At 38.4% G+C, this 27849-nt stretch overlaps 1 pseudogene; it reads right to left on the minus strand.

Moving 5' to 3' along the window:
• Positions 1-7044: 7044 nt before the first annotated feature.
• On the minus strand, positions 7045-17680 carry LOC106542251 (cleavage and polyadenylation specificity factor subunit 7 pseudogene; annotated as a pseudogene).
• Positions 17681-27849: the final 10169 nt, after the last annotated feature.

The raw sequence follows: 27849 nt of genomic DNA on the forward strand, positions 1-27849 counted from the left end.
GACAGTTTCTCTGAGACTCTAACCAGAGTCTCTGGTTGAAAAGAGAGGCAGAAGCAGCTTTGGCTGAAATTGTTGCTGAATGGCTTCTGTCCTTGGGGGCTCATTGGTGTTCTAAGGAGCTCCAGGGAAATAAATAAATGGGGAGATTCCTAGAGCACTACTGGCATAAATCAAGGAGCAAACCTGATTGAACAGGCATGTACTATAGCAATACAAGCAGCAGAATGTTTAATATTTCTATGCTCTTATTGTTTCCACTGAAAAGGCCACTTTTATAGACATCTAGAGGACAATGCCACATAATTCATTCAGAGCTTAATACAAGGCAAGCTGGTTCGGAGCAAAGTGGCTGAGGTCCTATATTGCAATGTTATTTGGGTTCGGTTAAATCTTGGGATCCCAAAGAAGTAAGCAAGCTACTCTCTTGTATCAGCTACTTGCTGTCTGAATACTTGTCCCTCCTTGTTGGTAAAAGGCTTTCAAAGAATGACAGGTAGCTGGGTTGGAGCAATGGTCAGTGCTTCTTTGAGAATGATGTGTTACCCTCTTCTTTCAGTCAATCCTGAAGTACTGGACAATTATTGATCTCTCTCCAAACATCCTTTTTTGGTGAACATTGTGGAAAAAGGTGTTAGGCTTCAGGTGCAAAGGGTATGGAGGAAGTGTATTATCTGGATCATTTTAATTAGGTTCAAGGTTGGGTTCAGCATGGATTTAATCTTGTTTCAGGCATGGGTTCAACCTTGATTATGCTTTTGATAATCTATGGCAGGATTAGAATAGACATAATGTGATCCTCCTTGAACTTCTGGTGGCTCTTCATAAAATTAATCATAGCACTCTGCTGAATTGTCTCCAAGGTTTAAGTGATCTTCGCCTTCTTGCAGAAATGGTTCCAGTGTGGTAGGGAAATTAAGCCCTAGGCCCTTTAACAGTTAACACAGGATTCAGTGCTGTTCCTTGTTCCTATACAATGTCTACAGTATGTGAAATTGCTGGGTTACACCATCTGTCAGCATGCTGATGATACCCAATTGTATATCTTGATCCCTGGTTGGATAAGGGACATAATTCTATTCAAGTCTCAGTGGAGAAGAACAGGTTGAGTCTCCATCCCAGAAAAGACAGTAGTCTGGGGTTTGAAGATTTGCCAATTCCAGAGAGAATCCATCATTAATTCTTAATGTGGTTGCACAGCCCATGGCAGAGTTAGTTCACAATTTGGAATCTCTTGGACTCACAGCTGCTGCTTGAGGAACAAGTGACTGCTATGGAAAGTTGGATGATTCCATCTTGTGTTTTGATTTTTTCCCAGAATGGCTAGAATTAGTCACTGTCACTTGTGCCATGGTCACTTCTGAATTGATTACTATAATGCATCCCAGATGGGTTTGTCCTTGAAGACCACTCAGAAACTGTTTAAAATGTGGGAAAGTGTGCAATTATGACAGCATCTCAGTATGTCCATGTTACATGATTATTCATTAACTGTATTGGCTCCCAGTAGATTTATGGATAAAATTCAAGATGATGGTTACCATCTCTAAAGCCCTTTGTGGTATTAGTCATATTATTTGCAGAACTGCCTTTCTCCAAATGTTTCAGCCCTTCGGTGGGACTCACAAAGCAGAACATCTGTTTTGCAGCCCCTGCCCTTTGGAACATACACCCCAAGATTTGTTTTGCCCCAATCCTGCTGGTATTCCATAATTGAAGATCTGAATATTCTCTTGAACAGGGTATCTCAAAGTTGGGGGAGTCCATCAATGTGATATTATACAACATGGCTACAGTTGTATAGATTGAGTTATTTTGTCAGATCCCATTACGTTGTTATGCTATAATTACTGCTATTATTATTGGGGAAGGGTTGTACTTTTATTTGTATTGGTTTCAATTCTATGTTCACTGCCTAGAGCACTGGTGTCAAACTCGCCACATCACATTGCCATCATGTGATATATTGTGACGTATTGCGAGCTGGGGTGAGTGTGGCCTAGACATGACACATCTGGCCCATGGGCCGCCACTTTGACACCCCTGGCCTAATGTCACAATGTAAAAAAGGGTGGCTATATTAATAAATATAAAATTAATTTTAAAGCATTGCAATTACAGCAACATATTTAAAGGACAATCAGTTCCCACCTTTATAATGAGTACTTATGATCTGTAACTAATTTTTATAATATGTTGTACATGTACTTTCTTTCATAAAACTAAACACAGTCTGTGTAATTTTCTTTTTTCTAAATGTATCCATAGTATATTGTCTAATAAACATGGAATCATAGAATAGAGGGCTCTCCCTACTTCATGCAGGAAACTAAAGTTTTATATTCCCAACATATCCCTGGAGGCTACAGCAAGTGCAGCAAGGTCTGCACTTTTGTATGCTTCCATTCAGAAATGTATCCTAAGGTTGAACTGAGATATGCTTTTCTTTGTATCAATACACGAGCATCTTTAAGGAATCTCCCCCTTCTTTTTCTATAATAAAACTTTGTTTTTAAAATCTCCATTGGAGGGGGCTGTTCATGTATGTAATAAGATTGGTTCAACCACAGTGATACAAGTAAGACATGCTTGTGAGAGCATTCCTTTATAAACTTAGCAGTGCTTCTTATGCATTCTTCCCTTGTTTTCATGGGAAGTGAGACACCATCAAGGCTGGCACCAACATGGGCCCAATTGCAAGAGGAAGCCTGCTTTAAAACTTTTTTAAACACTTTTTAAAACTGTTATTTCAATATTCACATGTTAACCCCACACTTATCTTTTCCTGTTGTTGATCTTTCTTTCTAAACCCAAATTAAGCATGTTCTCATTTTCCTAAGTTAAGGAAACAATCGTTCCAGCAGCCTTAGCTTTTGGGAGCCATAATATTAACTGTGGGCCTTACATTCAGTGAAGAGTGACCAGTTGTATGCCTAAATGTATCAGAAAGATAGATATGCAGGTGGCTCTAACCATATTATGGCATTTGCTTATGCTGACTTCTCTTGAAACACAAAGAGTTCTGTGCCTTTAAATAGTTTCCTCAGATTTTCATGGACAGAGAGCAACAGCTGTGACCACACAAGCTCCCTTAACCTCCTGTTTTGCAAAGCTCTTAAACCAGTAGGCCTGCTGCACTGGGAGCCCTCTTGGCCACAGGTGAGGAACTTAGCCATCTTCAATACTCAGTAGGCCAATCAAGCTGGCCCTGCATGAGGTAAGATGGATAGTCTCCCTGTGTGCCATGATCTCCCTCTGAAATTTCAGCAGATCAATGTCATTGTGGGTTTTAATTACCCCTTGGCTTCATCATTATTTCATGGGCTTTAATATGCCCTGCAGGACAAGGCCTCACAGAATACAGATAAACAACCACCAAGTACTATTTCCCCTTGGGGGTGATACAAACGCCATTGGAAAGGAATAGTTGCAATATACGAGTTGTTTTGTTAACAAGACTGACCTCAGCCTTTTTGTGTTACTTTTGTTGTCAACAACAAAGAATTAATTTGCTCTGTGGTATATTCAAACTGCCTGTTTTGCTCTGGACACTCCTGTTTCCTAGGGCATCCAAAACTCTCCTTCTAATATTGTAGGCAGTCTGTAGCAGACAAAGATTGTCTGCCTTGTATTGGCTTAGAGGTGGCACATACTGATGTGCTGATACTTTTTATTTTTCTTGTAGGGAACTGATTTGCCCTTTAAACCTGAAATCCTCTTTACAGATTCTTTCCCTCTAAGAGGCTTTATTTGCAAAAGGGTCTTGTGTGAGTTTTGTCATCTTTCACTCTCCCATGTTCCTTCTATGGGATCTACCCAGAGGTGGGTTTCTACTGGTTCGGACCAGTTCAGCCAAACTGGTAGTAACTTGGCAGTCTGGTTTGCCAGAACTGGCAGCGACTCAGGCCTGCTACGCCCCCAAACCAATTCTCCCAACAGTGCCATAGGTGTTGCCATCTTGTTTCTTTGCTTCTGCGCATGCGCAGAGCAATTTTAGTGCAGACATTGCACATAAAGCTTGCACGCACATGCGGTGCACCCCTGAGCAAGCTGGCAGTAGCAGCTGTGGGAACACATCCCTGGATCTACCTAATGAAAAAAAGGTATTTAAGATATTGTTCGTGCCTTACCTAAGAGAGATATTTGTTCTGCATATATCAGTTACCAACACTGTGGAATCTACACAATTACATGTAGTCTGGATTTACCTCTCTTTAGAGTAAGCATCAACCTTATTTCAATTCTGAGATATGATTGATTTCTCAATGAACAGGTATGAACTAGTAAGTGGAGAGAGAGAGGCAAGCATAAAAGTGAAAATTATCCAGACGTTCTCAAGTGCAGATGCAAGCACTGGATGTGGAACCTTAAGGTAAAGGTTCCCCTTGCACATATGTGCTAGTCATTCCATACTCTAGGGGGCAGTGCTCATCTCCATTTCAAAGCCGAAGAGCCAGGCTGTCCAAAGACGTCTCCATGGTCATGTGGCCAGCATGACTAAATGCTGAAGGCACACAGAATGCTGTTACTTTCCCACCAAAGGTGGTTCCTACATTTCTACTGGCATTTTTACATGCTTTCAAACTGCTAGGTTGGTAGAAACTGGGACAAGTAATGGGAGCTCACTCCATTATTTGGCACTAGGGATTCGAACTGCCAAATTGCTGACCTTTCTGATCAATAAGCTCAGCGTCTTAGCCACTGAGCCACCACTTCCCTTGTGGAACCTTACTATTGACCAAATTTGCAATTATTGGCTTATCACTCGTTTTAAGAGAAGCTTTATGCAAGGGTTCTTCTTTACACATGTCCCAAAAAATGTATTTGAAAAAGAAGCCACTAAACACTTTCCATCATTCAATCAAGCTGTGAAATAGAAGGAAAAAAATGGAGAGTTATTTCATCTCTTCTGCCCTTGATCAGTTCCATTGTCTCTCCCAAGAGTCAATTAGCCAATAGGTATTCCATCAGCTACCTGAACTATTTCCATCTCACATGACAAGTGTTTTCCCACTGCTTTTCCCTTGTGTATTTCAACTTTAGATGGTAAGGTCATGGGTGGGGAATGTTTTAAATAGATAACTAAATCGAAACTGAATCCCTGAAAAATGGAAACTAAGAGTGTGGGTGGAATCCTTGTTTGGGATCTGGGGAGCTTGCCTTTTCTGAATAGGGTTGCATTGAGAAACAGGAATGTGATTTCAGGTAGCTCATTGAAACACATCCAAGTGTGTTCCTTTAATAATTACTTGTTCCTGTAGTAATGCAGGGAATTCTGCAATGCACACTGTAGGTCATCCATAAATATAGTGTAGGTGAGACAGTACCATAAAATGTAGTTGAGTGAGAGACTAGGCTGCCCTCATGTTATACCTTTCTGACATTCCCTCTGCAGCTGCAATTACCTGCCAAGCCAGGTTCAACAATTTGTTTTGGGATACACAAGGCTTTAAACAACTCAGGACCAGGATATCTGTCAGAATGCATTTGGCATGCTTAGGGATCTAGTGTGTCATGGATAGTTCTCCACATACCAAGAGCCACCAAATTGCCATCTGAAGCTACATTGGACAGGTCTTCTTTTCACTGATAACAACACTCTGGAATGTTCTTTCCCCTGTAATTTGAGTGGTACCTACTATCTTCTAGAAAAGTATCTTCCCACAGGCCTTTTCCAGATAAAAAAGGTGGGGTGTTTTTAACCTCCTATATTTTAATGAATATGCTTTATCTCATATGGTTTAGGTCAGTGATGGCAAACCTCTGGAATGCATGTCAGAAGCAGCACACAGAGCCCTCTCTTTGAGCAGGCATGCCATTGCCAGTTGCTTTTCTGGTTTTTGGCATGTGCATGCACACTGACCAGCTGGTCTATATGTGCACCGGAGTCAGTGGTGGGTTTCAAAATTTTTTAGAGCCTCTTCTGTAGGTGCAGCCTGTTTTGTGGGAGTGGCTTGGCAGTCATGTGACTGGGCGGGCGTGGCCAACTTGTAAAATGTGGTGAAACTCACTTAACAACGCTCTTCCTTAGCAACCAAAATGTTGGCTCGGATACTCTGGCATTTGAAGCACGCACGTCTTAAAGCTGTCAAGGTACAAAACCCTTGCACCTCTAACCCTTTAGAAAAAAAAAAAGAACCCCAGCATTGTTCAAACTTGACAGCTTTAAGACTTGTGGACTTCAACTCCCAGAATTCCTCCTCCAGTCATGTTGGCTCAGGAACTCTGGCATTGAAGTGTACAAGTCTTAAAGCTGTCAAGTTACAAGACACTGGCACTCCTAACCCTTTAGAAAATAAACCCCAGGGGTGTTCAAACTTGACAGCTTTAAGTCTTTAAGGTATAGATAGGACTCTTAGAAGCAGGCAGGGTGATTGATGAGCCAGCCAATCAGTGAATGGCGGATGGGGAAAGCGTGATGCAGACAGGTGGGGAGCGAGAGCTGGAATTGGTTCTAAACGGCATGGTAGATTTGTGGAACCTCTTCTATAGAAGAGGCTAGAACTGGCAGGAACCCACCTCTGACCGGAGTGCTGGAAACCCTAAGACCAGCTGGCCAGCACACACATGTATACACTGGCCACCTGGTCTTTGGTGTGTGAAGATCACTTGGCCAGTGTGCATGCATGTGCCGGAAACCTGAAGACCAGGTGGCTGGTGTGCATGCACTTGCGTTCTGGTTTGGGCACTCAGTGCCGAAAAGGTTTGCCATCACTGGTTTAGTTACTTTCTTATGTATGTTATTAATATTTATATTTACAATCTTTTTGTATCAACTACAGGATTAAGATAATAATTTGTGACAGATATATAGTGTTAGAAGAATTTACATAACATTCACACTCTAGTCCATTAATGGGAGCTCGATATTATCATATTTTAAATGACATTTACATATTTCAGTAAATTTTAAATGATATTTCTGTGTTTTACTCAATGTTCATTTCAGAAATCAAAGCTGAGACTGAGGGTCTTTCCATACTATGTCTTGAGTTGGGAGAGATTATAAGACCCATAAGAACTCTGAATACTTCCACCATCCTTTTTTCAAGAATGCCAATTTCTTTCTCTGACCTTGTCTCTGTGCTTGTCATGCTCCTGAATTCTTTCCTGGAAATAGTCCTTATGTTGATCTTCATTATGAAGAACATCTCAGTGTCTCCTACTGCTTTCAAATGACCGATTGGGTGACCTACCAGTGTCAGCAGTGTCTTTTTCTGGAGAAATTGCTGTTGCTGCCAGTTCCCCTGCCGTAAAACTTGGCTTCAATGCCATGAAGGCAATTCTTAAATGAAGAGATAAGGGCCCAACACTGTTTATGATTTGCTGCATGTGACTAAATAAGCACAGCAACATCTGTAAGCAGGGTCTCAACTGCATCGCTGTAATTCCAGATATAGCCTTGGATATAGCATTAGTGGAAATAGCTTGATTCCTGTTCAGGATATCAAATTCTGCTTCAGCAACAGGAGGAGATAATGGTTCCAAATCTCACCTGTTGTGATTAAATGAAGCAGAAGTCTTGCTGTAAGCATCAGGTGGAGGCCCATGCCAACATTTGGAAGCGGGGGAAAGCTGGATTGAGATGCAGGACAGTGGCACTGCCCTTGGAGGTGGCATAGCTGAATGGAGAGGGGAACAGAGGTGGGTTGCTCTCAGTTTGGCCCAGTTCAGCTGAACTGGTAGTGGAATTCAGGCCTTGGTCACAAAACTGACAGTGACCCAGGCCTGCCACGCCCCCAAACCGCTTCCCTTGCCACCACCATTTTGGTTTTTAGTGACTGCACATGCACAGTTCACTGGTAGTAAAACTGGCAGCAACCCAGCCCTGGAAGGAAAGTAGAAATGGAAAAGGCATGAATGGTAGAGGAGGTGTTATGGCTGAAAGAGGCAGCCCCATGAGAGGAAGTACAGGGGGAGGAGGTTGAAGAAAGCTAAAACAAGCTTCTCAATGGGTAGTGGTTGGCTAGCATTCTCTTTGGGATTCAGTCAGTCATCAACAGAGAATGAAGAACATCTTGCCATCTTTAGGGGGCAAACAATTTTGGGCCTGTGCCTCGAATTGTGATCAGCAAAGGCCAACTTTGATGGTTAGCCAATTTCATATTTATCCACATTCGGAATCTTCCCTGGTAGCAGCTCTGGAAATGTATGGACTAAGTTCTTAGAAGCAACAGCCATTTCTGCCTATCCTTTAGACTGGCTACTGGCTCTATTCTCAGCAAATTTCAACTCCACAACTTCATAAACATACTCTGGTCAATTGCTAACCAGTTGTTCTCCAAACAAAGCTGCCAGTATAACCCATAGCCCTTTTATTGCATAGTCCATTATAAGTATACAAAATAGCAGTCAATTTGCTGTTTGATTAAGGAGACAGTTCTTGGCAGCTTTCAACTGGTGGCTCAGAGCTGCTAGTGCAACTTTCACAAGGTTGTGAGCTCTCAGCTAGCACATCATCATATAGATCCATCTGGTCAGCATTACTAAACTCAGAGTTCTGGTTAAACTCCTTGTCATTGTATATATTCATGAGATTTAGATATTCTTCTGAGGTAGTTTCTGGAGCACCATAGAGACAATGGGAAAAAAGACTCTCCTTCTCCCCCGCCCTGCTCCCTCTCCCACTGCCACTCTCTCTTCCCCCCCCCCCCAGTAAGAGCCCCCCCTTCTTTACTGTTGAAATATTGTCCACCTATCCTTGAGCTGTAGGAAAGAATGCTGACATGAAATTTCCATTATGGATTCCTTACCTACCTTTCAGTTCTCAGCTATCTGACTTTCCTCCTATATAACAGGAGTCAAAATTCTTAAGATTGTTCTAGGTAGAGTCAGGAAAAGCAGGGAATGCTATATTAACACTTCTAGAGTTAAGGATGATTTAAATCTATCTGACTCATGGTCTGGGGTTTAAAGAAAGGAATGGAAAGTTGAACCCCAGCAGAAAAAAAGGCACCCCTGCTATAAAGTTGGATGCAAGTTGGAAAAGGTTCTGAGAGATAATGGCTTGCCTATAGTTTTCTTCATCATTAGGCAAAATGCACCCCTCTTCCCATTCTACAAAGCATTTCTTCCAATTCTTCAAAGCAATGGTGAGGGCTCCGTAGCAATTGAGGAAGGGTTTGTCAAACAGTTTATAGACTTGTTATTCATTCTTGGCAAGTCAACATTGGCCTCTGAGTTATTCAAACACATTTCAATAATAGAACAATGACAAAGCTGTTTTCTTCCCATTATTATTGTTTTTGTTGCTGTGATGATGATGACATATAAACCAAGAGAAACTCAAGAGAACTCTGTGATTACAAATCATTCCATCGTTATGTGGGAAAATCTATTTTGCTCTTGTTTATTGTTACTATGGTTTGTTTTCATTCATTGATTAAGAAAGCTTCTGACCGTTGTACTTGTATTTAGATTTTATTATTTTAATTTTAGTTTGTTTATGATGAATGGGTTGATTCTACTGCTGATATTTTAATGAAGAGTTGTAAACTACTGTGAGTTCTTGGCAAATTGGAGATATAATAAATATATAAATAGACAAATAGACCAGCAGTACTAAAATTGCAGCCTCCCTAATGTTCACTATTTTAAAAAAGCTGTTAGAATATTTTTTCTTCAAAATGATGCTTTTTCTGAGATATTCTTGGTGGGGAAGAAGGTGTGAAAAATATAATGTACTTCTATTATCAATAGTAAGCATCTTCTAAATATCTTCAATATATGTGGGTGTTTTCTTCAATTTATTTATAGTTTTGTGTGATATCCTCCCAAAATTAAAATAAGGTTCATAATTCCTTTTCACTCCTTATCTTTACTATGCATATCCTCATATAAGGACCTAGAATCAAATCCATATTTACAACTATTTAGAATAAAATCATATTTACCGTAAGTTTCTCAAAACTAATTTGAAATCACAAAAGTCCTGATTTAATCTCACATATTTCATTCCAGTTGTATACCTGAATTCATTTTGGAATTCAGTAGAATTCCTAAAGGGGCTTATTTACATAACAAACATTTGTGAACTGTGATCAATAACATGGTGGCATAAAACACCAAGATTACAATTCGTATAAATGCAGATTATGCATTTCAAATTATTCTTTACTATTTTGGTATTGCTGCAGTGTCTTGAGTGATCCACATATAAATTTTTTAAAAGTAAGTACCAATTCCATGGAGACAGCAACCTTGCTACCTGCTTATCAGAAGTGATGTGTGAATTATTTGGCTCTCAAGAGGTTGTTACATCTTTGTTCTCTTTGACCTATTATTCTCATTTTGAACATGTAGACATGACTTCATAGATTGAAATGACTTCAGGGGTTGCTAACTGAGAAAAATTAATTATGTACAATAGTAACCGCCTCTGCAATTGTATCTCTGCTTACTTGAGAATATCTGTCACTTGATCTAAAGGAATCTTTCCCCAAAACAATATGAAAGGCATTGGGCAAAAATTGCCAGCTTAGAAACCTGGATATGTTGTCACTGTTTATTACAAAGTATTGGTAGTGCTGGTCTGTATTTATTGTCTTTAACTATCTTTCTTTATTTTAAATATCATCACAATAGTATTTAAAGTACCATATATTGGAAGTGTTTTATTGCTTTTTAAAAAACATTATTTAACTTCTTCAAGCAATGGTGTGTGTGTGTGTGTGTCAGAGGTGGTATTCAGCAGGTTCTGACCAGTTCTGGAAAATCAGTAGTGGAAATTTTGAGTAGTTCAGAGAACTGGTAAATACCACCTCTGACTGGCCCTGCTCCCATCTATTCTCTGCCTCCCAAGTCCCAGCTGATTGGGAGGAAGTGGGAATTTTGGAGTAACCTTCCCCTGGAGTAGGATGAAAATAGAGATTTTACAGTATCCTTCCCCTCCCATGCCCACCAAGCCACGCCCACCAAATCACACCATGCTCACCAAGCCATGCCCACAGAACCAGTAGTAAAATATTTTGAATCCCACCACTGGTGTGTGTGAGGGAGTCACTCTGACGAATGTTCTTACCACAAATCTAATCATTGTAGAGACTTCCAGTTTTTACAGGAGCACCTAATTTGGATTAGACACACTTCTGGCCATGAATATGCATTCTTTGCAACCATATTCATGAATAAAGTGAACAAAGCCTTCAAGAGGTCTGATGAAGCATTAATGCATCTGCATCCTGAAGGTTCAATGCAGTTATTTGAAGGATTTCCTTTGCTCTGTTTAACTTTCTTGCATCCACATTCCACAGACAATATTTGGGTCACTAAAGTACAAAAATGAATTATTGTGTATACAGGTAGCACTCTGCTTACAACCACAATTAACCCCCAAAATTATGTTGCTAAGTGAGACATTTGTTAAGTGAGATTTTCCCCACTTTCTGTCCTTTCTTGCCATAGTTGTTAAGTGAATCAGTCCAGTTGTTAAATTAATAACACAGTTAAGTGTTATTGTTAAGAGAATCTGGCTTCCCCATTTACTTTGCTTGTTAGAAGGTTGCAAAAGGTGACCACATGACTCTGGGATGTTGCAAAGTGTCAAGTGTCTGAATTTTGATTACGGGGATGTGGCAATGGCCATAAGTGTGAAAAATGTTCACGTCACTTTTTTTTAGTGTCGTTATAACTTTGGTCACTGAATGAACATTTGTAAGTTCAGGACTATCTGTACCTATAAATAAGTCCATCTGCAGAAAAGCTGACTTAAAACGTTTAACCAAAATATCCTGTAAAACGAGAAATTAATCCTTTGTAATGGTATGTGAGAAAAACCTTGGGAGACGGTGGAAGAAACACTGGCAAAGGAATGCTCAGATAAGAGAGTGCATTGCCCATAGCTGAATAGTGAGTGGAGCAAGAGACTCAGAGGTACCTCCCTAGTTTTGAGCGAGACAAGAGGAGAATTATGCTTTCAGATTTGCAAGATAATGTTAATAGTTTTACAATAAAGTAGACTTAGCTTATTTGGTTAGGTTTTCTTTCTGTTCTACTGGGAAAGGCTGACACCCTTACATTTTTTAATATGTTTTAATTTTCCCAGTTGGCTTATCTATGGATGGGACATTTTTCATACTTTTTTAAAAAAAATGTGAAAGTCCACTTGTAATTCTTGACATTTTGTTGTTAAGCAACGTGGTTGTTAAGTGAGTCAATCTGATTTTATTATCTTTTTCACTTTGGTCCTTCAGCAACTCAGTGCAGTTGTTAAGTGAATCACATAGTTGTTGAGTGAATCTGGCTTCCCTCATTGACTTTCCTTGTCAGAAGCCAGTTGGGAAGTCTCAAATGGGGATCACATGACCCCAAGGACATTGCATCCATCTTAAATACATATTGGTTGCCAAGTACTCAAAATTTGATCATGTGTTGCTGTACCAGTTGTAAAAACCGGTAATATGTCACTTATTTTTTAATAACTTCAATTGCTAAACGAATGTAAATCAAGGACTACCTGTATGAGATATATGCTTAGTTTTTAAAAGCTGAGAGAAAGAAAACTGCTATTTATAAGGCCATCTGTGAATAAGACAAACTCAATTTGGGGAAATATTTTGAAATCAATAATGCTTGGCTTACGTAGCAACAGAGGTGGGTTGCTCCCAGTTCAGCCCAGATTGGGTGAACTGGTAGGGGCAGCAGCAGGAGGCTCTGCCCACCTGCCTGGATGCTTCTGTGCATGCGCAGAAGCATCGTGCATGCACTAGTGAACTAATAGTAAAAAAAAATGGAAACCCTCCACTGTCTATCAATATATAGAGTATGTTACAAATAGCTTTAAAGCAGCTTTTCACCATTTCATTCACTTTTAAAGGTGATAGTCCTCATGGCTATTTCAGAACCTAGGAAGAATGGAAATGAAAACAATTTTTAAAACCTTAGAACAAAGAAAGCATATGAGTTCTGCTGAAAAGTCAGAGGGATTTTAACAAGGGGATTAACAATGTTTTTTTTTAATGAAAATCTAAAAATACTTATCCTAACTGTAGTAAATGTATTATATTTATTTCCTACTGCAAATTCCCAATTCTCCAAATCACAGGTCTAATGGAAGGGCACAATAATACAAAAAAAAAAGCCAATACAATTATGCAAGCAAAATTATGATTTACATTAGCTTATAACAATAATGAGTTTAGAGTCCAATAGTAAATTATTCTAAAGGCCTATAAAAAGAGTTCACGCTATTAAATACATGATTAAATATTCGGTGGTCTAGAGCCAGTTTGGTGTCGAGGATAAATGAGAAACCTGGAGACCATAGGACCTAGCCTCATCGTAGGGACAAAGCCAGCTGGGTCATCTTGGGCCTCTCTCTCTCTCTCTCTCTCTCTCTCTCTCTCTCTCTCTCTCTCTCTCTCTCTCTCTCTCTCTCTCTCTCTCCCTCCCTCCCTCCCTCCCTCCCTCCCTCCCTCCCTCTCTCTCTCTCTCTCTCTCTCATTGCCTTAGGAAGCAGGCAATGGCAAACCACTTATGAAACTTATGAAACCTTGCCAAAAAAAAACCTGTGGGGGGCTTGTCCAGCAGTTTCCAGGAATCAATATTGACTTGAAGGCGTGTGTGTGTGTGTGCACGCACACACATACAAAAACACAATAGATGATTTACCATGCAAGAGAATTAGTACACACTGTAAGTAGTACTGATACAATGTTAAGACTTCCCAGATGCTGGCCTCTTTTCTATTAAAATGCTTTTGGAGGTGCATGCTTGACGAATTTGTTCTTTGTGAACCTGATGAGGATTAATCTGTGAAAAGATTTAAATGGATAAATTCAGTTTGAAGGAGATTCAATTCAACTGAATTTTATAAAATCAAATCTTTCGAGAAAGGAAATCATCACATCAAATGAAATGCATTTAAATTGCTTTAGAGATCCAGAAGTGATCCAAAAATTGAATGTTTGCTTTGCAGAATCTCCAACACTGTTGCACCTGTCCTTCTGTTTATGGACAAAACTAAATTGGTGGTGGGATTGAATGGTGTGATGGATTCATTGATATTTTCATTAGTAGCCAAGCCAATAAATTTTATCACTTCTGCAAACTTTGCTTTTCAGGCTGCTTAAAAAATGCCAGTGTAACTGGGTTAAGATGGGAAGCTCTGGAAATTAAATGCATGTAATTAAACAAACAAAGAAAATTGAAATCAGCTACTATTCCAAAGTCTTTTTCATAGCATAGCATCTTTCCTCTAAAGAAGGGGTGTCAAACTTGCTGCTCGCGGGCTGGATGCATCATGTGCTTGCCATGCCCATGCCCAATTTAACGAAGGGGGGAAAAGTTATGATGTCATGTGATGACGCCATGACAACATGAGTTTGACACCCCTGATCTAGAGACTATAGATCTGATTTGTATCACCTGTGTGAAGAAATGTGCATTCCAGTTTGCTGCTTTCATTCTGATATTCTTCACTTATTTATCTAACATATCAACTTTATTTTGGGTTTTATTTCTGGCTTCTAGGGTATCCATTTCCTCACCCAATTTTTATACAGATTCTAAGTACTAAAATTAAACTGGTTCTCTGCATTTTCACTAAAAATGACTATATTAACCCAATGGAGAACAATTTATTATATAGTTCATGACTCACCATACACATAAAATCACATCCTTTTAAACAAATGAGTTGTAATTAGACTAATTTTATGCATGAAGCCTCTGTGTTTTCACTTATAGCAGTCATACACAACAAAGTGTTTCCTGTAAAGACTGAACCTTAAAAAAAACCTTTTAAAAAGTTATACTACCACATGGTTTGTTTTAAAAATATATTTAACTACTATTAAAGAACAATCATTGTGTATATTTATTTCTTCTGAGTGGGAAGCAGAAACTGTCAGTATTTCATGTTCTTCCTACAAGTGTAACAAAGGTACAGACAACTGCAGTAATAACATAACAAAACAGAGCATTTGCCTTTCATGCTATCTTCTCCAATTAAACCACTAACGGTGGACACCTTCTTTGCTGGCATCTATGAACACTTCATTTGAATTCTTCTCCCTCCCCAGCCCAATCTGAGTTGACAATGCAAATTATCTTAATATCAATAATGTGTTTTGCAGGATGAGAAAATAGCAGCTGGGCTTCTGCTATTCCAGGTGGGTGGTACAGGTATAGTCCTCGACTTGCAACCACAATTGAGCCCAAAATTTATGTTGCTAAGTGATATAATTGTTACGTGAGTTTTGTCCCATTTTTACAACTTGTCACATTTGTTAAGTGAATCACTGCAATTGTTAAATTAGTAACTTGATTGTTAAGTGAATCTGGCTTCCCCATTGATTTTGCTTGTCAGAAGGTTGCAACAGGTGATCACATGACCCCAGGATACTGCAACCATCACAAATATGAGTCAGATGCCAAGCAGCTGAATTTTGATCATATGACCACGGCATGCTGCATGGCCATAAGTGTGAAATATGGTCATAAGTCACTTTTTCAATGCGGTTGTAACTTCGAATGGTTACTAAATAAACTGTTGTAAGTTGAGAACTACCTGTATATAAATGTGATGAAGGAATGAGGGAATCTATCAATGCATGTGCTTGAGGGTTACTTCTTGAACTAACCAAAACTTTCTGTCAAAAGAGGAAAGCAAAGCTATACTTTCGCCTGGCTTTGCAACACTGATGTCTTCAAACACTATTCATTGGAACATGAATGAATTCAGCATTACAGTTTAGAATGGTTGGTGCATTCCCCATCTTGTCTTGGTCTTGTTTTTTGAGCTCATTATCTGCCCTTAGAGTAAGCACCCTCTGTCTTCTAATGAGGAGCCTAGAAAGGCCAGGTTGAGACATCTCAACATCTAATTTATTAATATAGGGTAAGATGACTTAATTGTGGTGCTCTCTATTGTAGAACAATCTATCTCCTGATAGCATGCTTCTTGGCCAGGCCATCTGACCTATGGAGCACAGGCCTCTGCTGTTGTTGCTTCAGAGTATGCCTCTTCTTGGGGTTAGATGGGTGAACTTCAGAGTCTGAGAGGCTGTCAGTGGGTGCAGGCAGGGTGTCTTGGATGTTAGGGGATCTGCTTCATCCAAAGTTGAGTAATTCTGCTGGACTCACCTCCAACAGAACCAGAGGTGGGTTCCTACCAGTTCGCACCTATTCGGTAGAACCGGTTCGTCAAATCTACCGAACCGGTTAGAAGAGGTTCCACCAGTGGACCCGGAAAGCAGGCCACACCTACAGAAGAGGCTCCAAAAATTTTTGAAACCCACCACTGGTCCTTGGATATGATTATTCTACACTATCATGCTCATATTTATAAAACTCAGTGCCTCTGTGAAAGGTAAGGATGACTACTGCGTTTGTGGTGCAATCAGAACATTTCGTGTGTTGAAGTTGTTTTAACACAAACCAAAAATGCCTTTTAAAAAACAAGCTTACATCATATTCTTATGCATGCCAGTGCTGTGTGTGAGGTAATTTAAGGTGGTTGTGACAAGTGTCTTCAGCATCTTCATATCCGGTCACATGGGCGGCAAGCCACTATCACAATGGAGGCCACACCCACAGAGTAGGTTTGAACAATTTTTGAAACCCACCACTGAACAGAACTATTATCCCTAGATGTTCCTTGCTCAATTTACTCCTCCTCCTCTTCATCAGAAGACCAGTCCAGCAGGCCCCTAACAGTCTGCTGTCTGAACAAAAGTCCAGGAGGTTATCTACAGTTTATTCTTTTGTCTTCCTGTCATCTTTTTGCTTGGTTTAACTAGTTTTCAGTGAAACAGAAATTCAGATATTTCTGGAGATTTTTGGAAAAAAATCCATGAAACCATTTAGTGAAAACAAAGCCTGGAAAGAGAAACTACGTATTTTAAGAATGCACTTATTCTATTGTCAAGTAATATCTGGCTGCTGATGGTATTTTAAAGGGATACCATCTGACTTTTTTGTTGCTCTGGAGAGTTGGGATGAGAAACAATGAAGCCTGAAGACTCTATTCCTCCATTAATGATACATTACAGGTAGTCCTTGACTTACAAACACAACTGAGCCCACAATTTATGTGGCTAAGTTGGACAGTTGTTAAGTAAGTTTTGCCCCATTTTATGATTTGCTTTGCCATCATTCTGAAGTGACCTGAGGTGGTGCAGTGGTTAGGGTGCAGTACTGCAGGCCACTTCAGCTGACTGTTATCTGCAGTTCAGCAATTCTAATCTCACCGGCTCAAGGTTGACTCAGCCTTCCATCCTTCCGAGGTGGGTGAAATAAGGACCCAGACTGTGGGGGCGATATGCTGACTCTGTAAACTGCTTAGAGAGGGCTGAAAGCCCTATGAAGTGGTATATAAGTCTAACTGCTATTGCTAGTTGTTAACTTAGTAACACAATTGTAAAGTGAAATTGGCTTCCCCATTGACTTTGCTTGTCGGAAGATTGTCAATGGGGACCACTTGACCCTGGGACATTGCAACAATCATGACCTAGTTGCCAAATGTTTGAATTTTGATCATGCAACTGTAGAGATGCCGTAAATGTGAAAAACGGTCATAAGTCACTCTTTTTAGTGCTGTTGTAATTTGAACAGTCACTAAATGAATGGTTATAAGTAGAGGGCTACCTGTACATTGGCTTTTCTGAACCTGGGATACCAATTTTTGATTTGCAGTTACAGCCATCTCTGTTTTTCCATTTTGATCCTGAAAATCTGTAGCCATGTTATCAGCCCCCTTTTTAATTATACCGTATTCTTTACATCTGTCCTGCTAAATAACTCTAATTGAAATAGCACCGGCGTGAATTTTTGTAATGTTCCCCCCAAGACATCCCGAAAGTGACTCACACGAGAAAACAGACTGAAGTCACAGCTGGAAGCACGTCAAGGATCATTTCCATTTTTACATGATTAATTTGAATTTAATATCTTAAATCAAAACCTGATTAATTTAAATAAAATTTTGATGGTGCCCTGCTTCTAATATACATTGCAGTAATTAGATTGGGCTTAATGTGATGATTTTTTTACATAATTAAAAAAAAGAGCAAGTCGTGTGTAACAATGCAGTGTGTGTACAAGACTTTTGATGGGGTAGGCAATTATTGCATCAGTTATTAGTTAGCATCAAAATGGCCAAGCAGAAGCCATATGTGAAAAGGTCAACTTTTTAAAAAATTCTTTTTCTGGTCACTGGCAACTGGAATGAGGGACAGGTCTAATATATGAAGTTGATAATCACAGTGAATCCATAGAAGGAAAATAACTAAAAGTACAGAAGTGATTTACTTGAAAAGCAAAATATAGAATTTCTGCAAAGTACAACTTGTTAAAAAAATCTTTCATTTTCATAAATATGGATAACCAAGTAAGGAAGCAGAAAGAGGAATGGGAAAGAGGAGAAATTTAACAAAATGGGAAGAATCAGGAAAAACAGTTCTTTTTTTTTTTCTTTACAGATGAACACTTTGACTCAATAGCGTGATTGAATTTTCTCTAGGGGCAGCTTGAAGGGTGATCTCTCTTCAAGCCATTATAGAATTGGGAACAAAAGAGGAATTAGGCAATCTGTCACAATGGCAATGACCTACATCTCTGGAAATTGTTTGAGTGCCTGAGAGCTTTGAGTTGTGTCTCTCAAGGGAGCCTTTTGCCAACGTCTCTACTGCAACTCCCAGCATTCTTAGCCAGGATAGCAAAGAGGGCTTATATACTCATTCTGTTCTTGAAGAATCAGGCTTTGTACTGTGCCACTATTTGGCAGGGCACAACAATTGACCAACTTTGGATCTGGAAGTTATATAGCATTAGGCTAATTACTCTTTGGCAAAACCACCTCCTACACTGGGACTTAAAGCTTGAAAGAACAATGACACATCACTTCCCTATTATTGTTAAAGAAGCAACACAGATATTTCATGTAGAGACCAGGAGTCAAACATGATGTAAAGGCAAGTTTATCCTTCAACTGGCCACTTTCTTTTTTTTTAAGCAAGGAAAATTTCCCTGCAGGGTTATAAGCTTTTATAAGTTATCTTAGATATCAACAACTAGCAGAAAAAAACAATTCTGCCCCTTAAGTAATACTATTACGCAACACCTGTAAACAGATTATTTATCAGCTATAAATTGCTGAGAAAACTAATATTCATACACATATAACTCAAGGGTTGATATCTCTTAATATTTTTTTATCTCCATATTAGCATTTTTTAAAAAAAAATAACCTAAAGAATATGCCTATAGAATTTTATAAGTTTTAGGGGGAAAATAAAACGGATGCATCTTGGCAAAATTAATGAGTGGGGTTTTGACTAACCAGTCCTTCACATCTTTCAGCTGATGGATCTTGTTGACAGAAGCCAGACAACTTGAATATAAAATCCAAGAAAGCCACTTATTTATAATTCATCAGACACATCAATAAAAAAAGTTGCCACTTTTTATCTGACAGCCAAGACTCTGATGACAATCAAGGATTTTAATTTTTTCAACACCTCTAAATTTAGTTCTTCCTCTCTACAAAGTATATACTTTTGTCTAAAAATAGTTGCTATCCGGCTGAAGGATTTTTGGAAAAGGGGACTTTGGCACTAACATTCCTGTTCGAAAATTAAAGTCAAAACAAAATTAATCAGGAATGGTTATCTATAATGAATCAACATTCATTTATGAAAAGAAAGGGGAAGAGTGCGGTGGGGGACTCTTTCCTAGCCGCTAACGGAGAGTACTTTCAAGGGGTTACATTAAACTAAGGAGAAGATTACAGATCTTCCATATTCAGCATTGTGAATGAAAACTCCTAGGAACTATTCTAACTTACTGCCGCTCCCCAACTCCTCCTGCCCCAAAGCAGCAGGGATTGTATAGGCAATGATTTAGATGGCTAATTGAAAGTAAGCAGTGGTGAGCTGATTCCTGGGTAAAATATTACCAAGACAATCTTATCTGAGTTTACAGAGTCATTTCCAATTTGTAAATGCTGTATTCATTTCTAGCAGATAAAGCACCTTTAAAAAATCCTACACCCGACCAGCATGGTTTGCTGTTATAACCACACTTGCCCGTTCCCACTTCCTCATCCTCTTCTTATCACCTGCATAAACTTTAGAATCACAACTGAATAATTCTGCTTTATCCCCCCCCAAAAAAAAACCTCCCAACATTTTGCAAATAAAATTAATGATTTTTCCCCTGAATCCTGATAACTTGCTATAGTTGCAGTTATTGCTAGTTATCTGCCCTACAGAGAATTATCCTTTAGAGCCTACATATTCTTTTAAAAAATATATTTTTCAGAACATCACCTTTACAAATTCATCCCTTACCTATAATATCCACCTCTCAACCTCCCCCAACATCCCAGGTTTTGTTCCTCGATTATAATAGAAGCAAATTAATGTTTTTTTCCCATTGTTTGTTGCTGTAATCATAGAGGCAAGTGTATATGTCTAACAGCTATCTTATTTTCAATTTGCAAAGCACACTGTGCTTAATCCCATGTGGCAGCCTGTGGTTCTAGATATGAATTTTAAAAGGTAATTAGACCTGCACAGGAGGCTGTGCCTGAAATGGAGAGAACTGAGCCTTGCAAGGTCCTGGGGGGTCTCTTAGAGGACCCAGGCTGGTCTCGGTTCCTATCCTAGCTTATTACGCTTCTCTACTGTGTGAAACAGCTTATTTGTTCATGAAAATTTAAATCATGTCAGTACTAGAAATATTATTTTAAGCCTTAGCAAGGGTCACAGAGTGCTTGTTGTTGTTTTGTGCTCAAGGGTAGATGGGCCAAAGCTTTCTGCCTTCCTGCCCCCATTCATTTTTTTTCTTTCATAGAAATAGCCTTTAAAGAAGATGTCCACTGATAAGAATAATGGATATCCTGTAAGGGTAGTAAGTTTGTAAATAACAAGCAAATAATCAGCAAATAACCAAATGGAAAATCAATAGCAAAACGCTAATATGTTTTAAATAAAGCTCAATATGCCCTGGATATTATAGACTTAATTGTAACTTACATGTGTAATAAAAATCTCCATATGTTACAATAAAAAACTTGATCAAGATTTTATGAAGTTATGGAAAATATGGATATTTATTAGAAAGCCAAAATGATAAATAAATACGAGTAGTGACCCATTTAAATGTATCTATATTTCCATTTTTATTTATAAAATATAATATTTAGGATGCCTAATTTATAAATGCCTTCTGAAAATTCCTGATTTCAGCTTTGCTGACTATCTTATTAAATCTAGGATAAATAAATAAAGGTCAGCAAAGCACTCATAATGATGTCCAAATCTCATTTTGTTTCTATAATTTAACAATGTCTACAGGCAATAATTTAACAATGTCTACAACAATCTCTAAAGGCAGGGAATCTCCTTATAATATAATTAATCATTACATTCCCGGGATAATGAAGAGGTGCTTGTAGAAACCTGTAACATTTCAGGATGAATGGCTGTAACATTTGTATTATATAATTCTTGGAGTGTTTGTCTTCCCACTCTATCCCTGCCCCACCTCTGTACACTCACATAGACCCACAAGTAGCGCATAATAATCCAGGAAAACATTCTTAACTAAGGAGGGTTCATTTTCCATAACTCAAACATCTCTATGCACTATTAATACATTTTGGGGAAAGGCGAGTCCTGCAGTATTAGGGCAACTCACACACCTACTATGTTATTGTATTTCCACCATTAATTATTGCTTCATAATCCTTCAAGAATTCTTTTATTACAACAGTGCTCAGCCATGTTAGCAGGGTCAGAAAAGGGTTGTTGTCCCTGTTTCCCATATAAATGTCATTCCTTGAAGACCTTCAAATCAGAGCATTTAAGATTCCAGATTACAACTGATGTTCAAAACCTAAATAGAACTGGAATTCTCTAAAGGCCTAAAGTAACCCCAAATATCTGCAACAATCCTTCAGCTTCTATTTGAACTTTGAATATTCTTGTGTATATTTGACTATAAGGACAAAAAAGGCCTTCCAAATAATTTCTAAATAGACATGACACATACAAGGGGAATAGTGTAATAAATCAGAATACTTGTCAGAACATTCTAGGATGGGGAAATGGCCAGTCAACCTTTTCAAAGACCATGAAGAGGAACAAAGTTCCTTTGTATGTGCAAAGATGTAAAATTTGATCAAAAGCCTATATTAAACCAACGAGAAATGAATATCTTGTGCTATGCATCTTTATAAATTTATACTTTTTATAATGATTAAGCAACCATCATTACTTAATGAACATTTCTCTCTTCTTGTGGTCTTGTCTACCTATTGTGTGCAGAATCATTATAACATTATAAACCAAAAGTTATACAGTAATATTAGAAATGGGAAAATGTTCAGATGATAAATGAAGTCATAACAAATAGAAAGGGATTTTTTTTTAAAAAAATGGTGTTTATGGAGTCAGTCTCAAGCCTCCTAATAGTGGTCATTTACCTAAAAGGGTTTCCATGTGCAGAGATGTGTGAGAAATTTCATTGTAGTTGTCCTGCTGTCTTGTTTAGTGGTGCCCTAAAGCCCATCAGGAATGATGGATTTTCTCAGCCTCACTACGTTCTTCAATTACAGGAGGCTGTAGAGAAACCAGTCAAGACTTTTATTTTCCTTGGAAATCTTTGCACATTTTATACCTTCCTTCTTCAAATCCACACATCATCTAATTATGATCACCTAACTTGTGGCATGAAAGATATTAGGAATTTCTGACATGCTTAGCCAGGAGCACTGAAGCACGGGAGATTATTTGTGGCCCAGAGTCAAGTCTATGCTCTTGTTTGCCATTTTGACCCTGCACAGTTGTCTCTCCCTTGATAAAAATCCAAGCCACAGCTTGAGAAAAAACTTGCACATGTACTCTAGGGCACACTGCTGTGGTGTGATCCCATACTTTGAACTTTGCAGGCTGTATGTTTGCTGCCAAACAAGACCTAAATTAATCACAGTCATGGCTAAGGTCAGATGTTGTCATACTTAAATACTTGATCATTTAAACATGACTGAGTGGGTTGGATTGCAGTTTCCTCTGTAGGATCTCCAGGACGAAATCTTGGTTAGCAAATTATTTCTTTCCGTGTATGTGGTTTATTCCTTCACACAGAATAAAGAATATTCAATAAGTCCTGATTATCATTTTTTTCCACCCCAAATTTCAGTTAAGTTTCAATGTATTTATTTATTAAATTTATATTGGTTTAAAGTATCTCTTTTACATTCTTTCTAAAATAATGTTACCAAAAAGATGCCAATTTTTCCAAAGGAATAATTTAAAGACTGTTAATACAGAAGAAAACAAAACTTAATATATAAATAAAATCTATGATATTAATATTTTATATTATATGTCTTATAGTTATATTTTATAATCTGTTTGTAATCTGTTTCATTGTTACAAGACACAACAAATTCTTGTGATCTGTTTGATTGTTGCAAGGCACCCAGATTCATTGAGAGTTGGCATCATAGAAGTTTAATAAATAATAATATTTGTATCTGTCAATTGCAAAAGGCAGCTTACATCCTGCAATGATGCTTCTAACACCATCAGGCATTAACATCTGCCTATCCCATGATCTTGGGAAGGACTTGATAGCAGGATAAATATGCCAAATCCATCTGGCTGATTGTGCGGCAAATGATAATATTGGGGTGCAGGTATAAAATGAGCTTCATATTTGGGGTTTTATTCCTGTAAGTCACCTGGAATCTCTATGAGTGAGTTTCGTAGCCAATTTCTTAAATAAATACATATTATTTAAAATCCTGTTAGTAACAGAATGATATCGAAAATGAATAATCCCAGTACAAATGAACATTTTATTTTATTTTCGATCACATTTACTACTATTCTCCTATGGCAGTTTGTTGAAATATTCCCTTGGAGGTAAAGTAAATAAGTAGAATAGAGTAAATAATTGTGCTAAATAAAGTGCTAAATAAAGGAATGGAACCAGGGGAAACAACAAGGCCTTTGGAGTACCTGGAGACTTTCCTGATCTTCATAATCCTATAGAAAATAAAACAAACCAAACTTTCCCCCCCCTGCTGTGTGACAAATAAGATTTTGAGATAGTTCTCTAGCCAGCCTCCTTCATTTCTCCCACCCCCAAAAAAATGTTCTGCAAAGAGAACCTGGAATTTCCCAAATCACACCCTGCCATGCAAATAAGAACATAAAAGAGCTCTGTTGGATCTGATCCATTCAGCAGGGAAGTAATAGAGACAGAGAGATGAAAAGTTGGTAAGGAATCCATCATTTGTTGCTCGAAAACTACCCTGCATTAAAAATTTGAATGGATAACAATATTAGAATACTGCATCCAGTTTTGGTCACCACACTATAAAAAGATATTGAGATTCTAGAAAGAGTGCAGAGAAGAGCATAGGGGACTGGAGGCTAAAACGGTTGCAGTCTAGTGAAGAGAAGGACTGGGGAGACATGACAGCAGTGTTCCAATATTTGAGGGGATGCCACAGAGAGGAGGGTGATGTGCCGTAGTCATATTTTTAAGGATAGGTCATAACTTTGAACAGTCATTAAGTAACCAGTCATAAGTTGAGGTCTATCTATAGTGTAAATTTGGTTGCTGGGAGGCACTGAAAACTTGGTTATCGTCCCAGGCATTGAGACAGGAGGAAGGGGAGAAATAAAGATCTGTTTTTGCTAGGAATATAAAAAGATAAAAAATCTTTTTTACTTTATTGTTCCAGCTTTTATTGTGCAAAGTGTTCAAAATTACTAGAGGGAGGGAGTCGGGCATTTTAAAAATGTATATTTATAAATTAAAATCTGCCCACAGTTTTTGCTCCAGAATGACAGGACAATGGAAGATGGACTTATTGTAGGTGAATGTTATTTTATTCACCTAAAGTGTTATTTTATTATGGGTTTGTTTTTTTGTAAATAAATAAAAAGAAGAAACTTAGCCAGTGGAGAAATAAGTCAGGTCCAAACAAATACATGGTATTAAAGAATCTAAAGAAGTATCTCTTTTTCTGACAGTTCTGGCAACAGCTCAGAATAAAACTGCACGTCTCTTCCAGATGTGACTAAGAAATAAATCAAGAAGGAGGGAGACAAGTAGATAAAGACCACAGACTTGCCATTCCAGGAAAATCTAAAGAAAGTTTGCTGAGTTCTCCGCAGTTCCAGGTATGCCACAAGATTTTGTTCAATGCTTCAATAGAAACGGTGAAGATTCAACAAAGAGATTTGGGACAATGCCCTTGCTGCAGATAGGAAATCAAGCTAAAGAATAGAATTTCAAGAAGTCTTTGACAAGGACCAATTTGTCACCAGAAGTCAAGCCTTCTAATCATTACTTGAACCTGCCAAATATGTAGCATCAAAGGTCAAAAGGGATAAAGTGAAAGGTCTTTAAGAAATATACTTAGTACTGTCACAAAGAATTGGGAAGCTAAGAGTTAACCTTTATGCCTAAAACATGTTTAACCTTTACTTCAGTCCAGTTAACTACTTATTTTTTTTCCTGCCACCCATCCTTTCTTCTTGGGTGAACAATCAGAGATGACCTTTGGTTAACTCTTGTCTATATCCAGATTCCAGGTAGGCTATAATGTCACTTTTACAAGGTAGACTATTTAAAGTCCACAATAGTTAGTATTAGATACTAAAAGTGGCAGGCAGTATGTAGAAGCATAGATCTGATAGATCTGGATAGAAAGAATGAGAGAGATTCCTGCAGGCTCTTTATAGAGCATCCAGGATCTCTGGAGATCTTCTTAGGAGATACAAGGGCAAATACTAAGTGGTGTTTCACTTCTTTCCTTTAAAATATATATTGCTTGCATTTAGTTACTTTTTTCTTGCTACACATACATGCTCAAAGTGTATTATACTTCAAGCTTCTAAGCACAAGTAAAGTTGAATGAAACTAAATTTCTGCTCAGTTTTTAAATTGCTGAAGCTCAGTATCAGTATGTCATGAATGCAAAACTTAGGATGCTGTAGGACTATAGCCTAAATTGTTTGCTATTAGAGCCATCATCTGTTCTGAACAACTAAACTTCCACCCACTTTCTAGGTAAGGAAAAATAGCTCTGGGGGATGAATAATTGAAGGTAATGCTGTGGCCATTAATGAACATAAAGCTGATTTTTTTTCTCTCTGTGTGTGACTGGAAAACCTGTAGCTCATTTAAGAGCTGGATTCTATCATTCTCAGGCAGCACAATCATTGGTAGTCAAGGTTGTTTCCAGAAGGATATAATGCATGTAAAATGGATTGGGCTATAATTGCTGAGTTATGGTGCCACCATAATTCCTTGACAGTTAAAACAATTAATCAGTGGAACAACTTGCCTCCAGAAGTTGTAAATGCTCCAACACAGAAGTTTTTAAGAAGATGTTGGATAACCATTTGTCTGAAGTGGTGTAGGGTTTCCTGCCTGAGCAGGGGTTTGGACTAGGAGACTTCCAAGGTCCCTTCCAACTCTGCTAGTCTATACTCCCTCCCTGCAGATATTGCTGCTTGTAGAGGACAATAGGCATTGCATTCATGGATATGAATTCCTCACCCTTAGAAACTGAAAGAAATATTCCAAGAAGAGCAAAGTTGGGAATAAAAGTTCTTTATGCTCAATTATGATAATTGGGTCGAGCAACTTCATCGCTAAGCAATGTGGTTGTAAAGCATGATGTCATGTGACTGTGCCATCTTAAGGCAGTATTGCAGCAATTCCAGTTGCTATAATTAGGTGACTCTCACACAGTTGCAGTGTTTCATGGTCATGTGATTGCCCTGTTCAACCTCCTGCCAACCAATGACCCATTGACACACTTGGAAGCTGACAGTGAAGGTGACCATTGTAATTGTGAGTTAGTTGCCAAGCCTAAATTGTTATTTAGCTAGCACTAATAGAAATAGCACTTAGACTTATATATTGCTTCACACTGCTTTTTTTAGAATCAGTATATTGCCCTCAACAATCTGGGTCCTCATTGTACCCACCAAGGATAGAAGTCTGAGTCAATCTTGAGCCTGGCGAGATTCAATCTGACAAGTTGCAGGCAACTGGCAGTCAGCAGAAGTAGCAATAGCAATAGCAATAGCAGTAGACTTATATACCGCTTCATAGGCCTTTCAGGCCTCTCTAAGCGGTTTACAGAGAGTCAGCATATTGCCCCCAACAATCTGGGTCCTCATTTTACCCACCTCGGAAGGATGGAAGGCTGAGTCAACCCTGAGCCGGTGAGATTTGAACCGCTGAACTGCTGATCTAGCAGTAGCCTGCAGTACTGCACTCTAACCACTGAGCCATCACGGCTCTATAACAAGAATTAATGCAAGTACCATGAAAAAATAGTAACCTAATTTATTTTTATTTGAATATTCTATCATGCAATAGTTCGAAGTATGGTTTTATAAAAAAATTAAAAAAAATAAGAGCAAGTAACATCATTAGGTTATTTCATTTTATAAAAAATGGTTCAGTTGTTTGCAACTGAATTCAGTTTTTCAGCCTTTATTGATTTGAAGGTATCTGTGTTTAATGATTCATAGAAGCAAAAATATTTTGTTTTCTTTCTTAACATGAAGAGTTTTGACCTCCAAAGCATTGGTTTGTGCATTTGCTGATTTATCCTAGATGCGACTCTGGATCAGAGAAGAAGAGCTGTTTCACCCAAATGTAATACGTGTGCATGTGTGCCTCACCAGAATGAGTGAATTTTCTTCAATTAAAATTATAATGTTTGCAGTGAAATTTGAGGCCTTCTGTTTGTCAAAGTACATCTGAGACAGTTCTTGCATCGAAAGTTGCCTCCCTTTACTAATAGTATTAAAAGAAAATGGAGAATGGAAGTTAGTTTGACATGAGCCGAGGTGGCGCAGTGGTTAGGGTGCA

Source organism: Thamnophis sirtalis, unplaced genomic scaffold (assembly GCF_051295495.1).
Source record: "Thamnophis sirtalis isolate CommonGarterSnake01/CBP01778 unplaced genomic scaffold, rThaSir2_p1.2 scaffold_1, whole genome shotgun sequence".
NCBI lineage: Eukaryota > Metazoa > Chordata > Lepidosauria > Squamata > Natricidae > Thamnophis > Thamnophis sirtalis.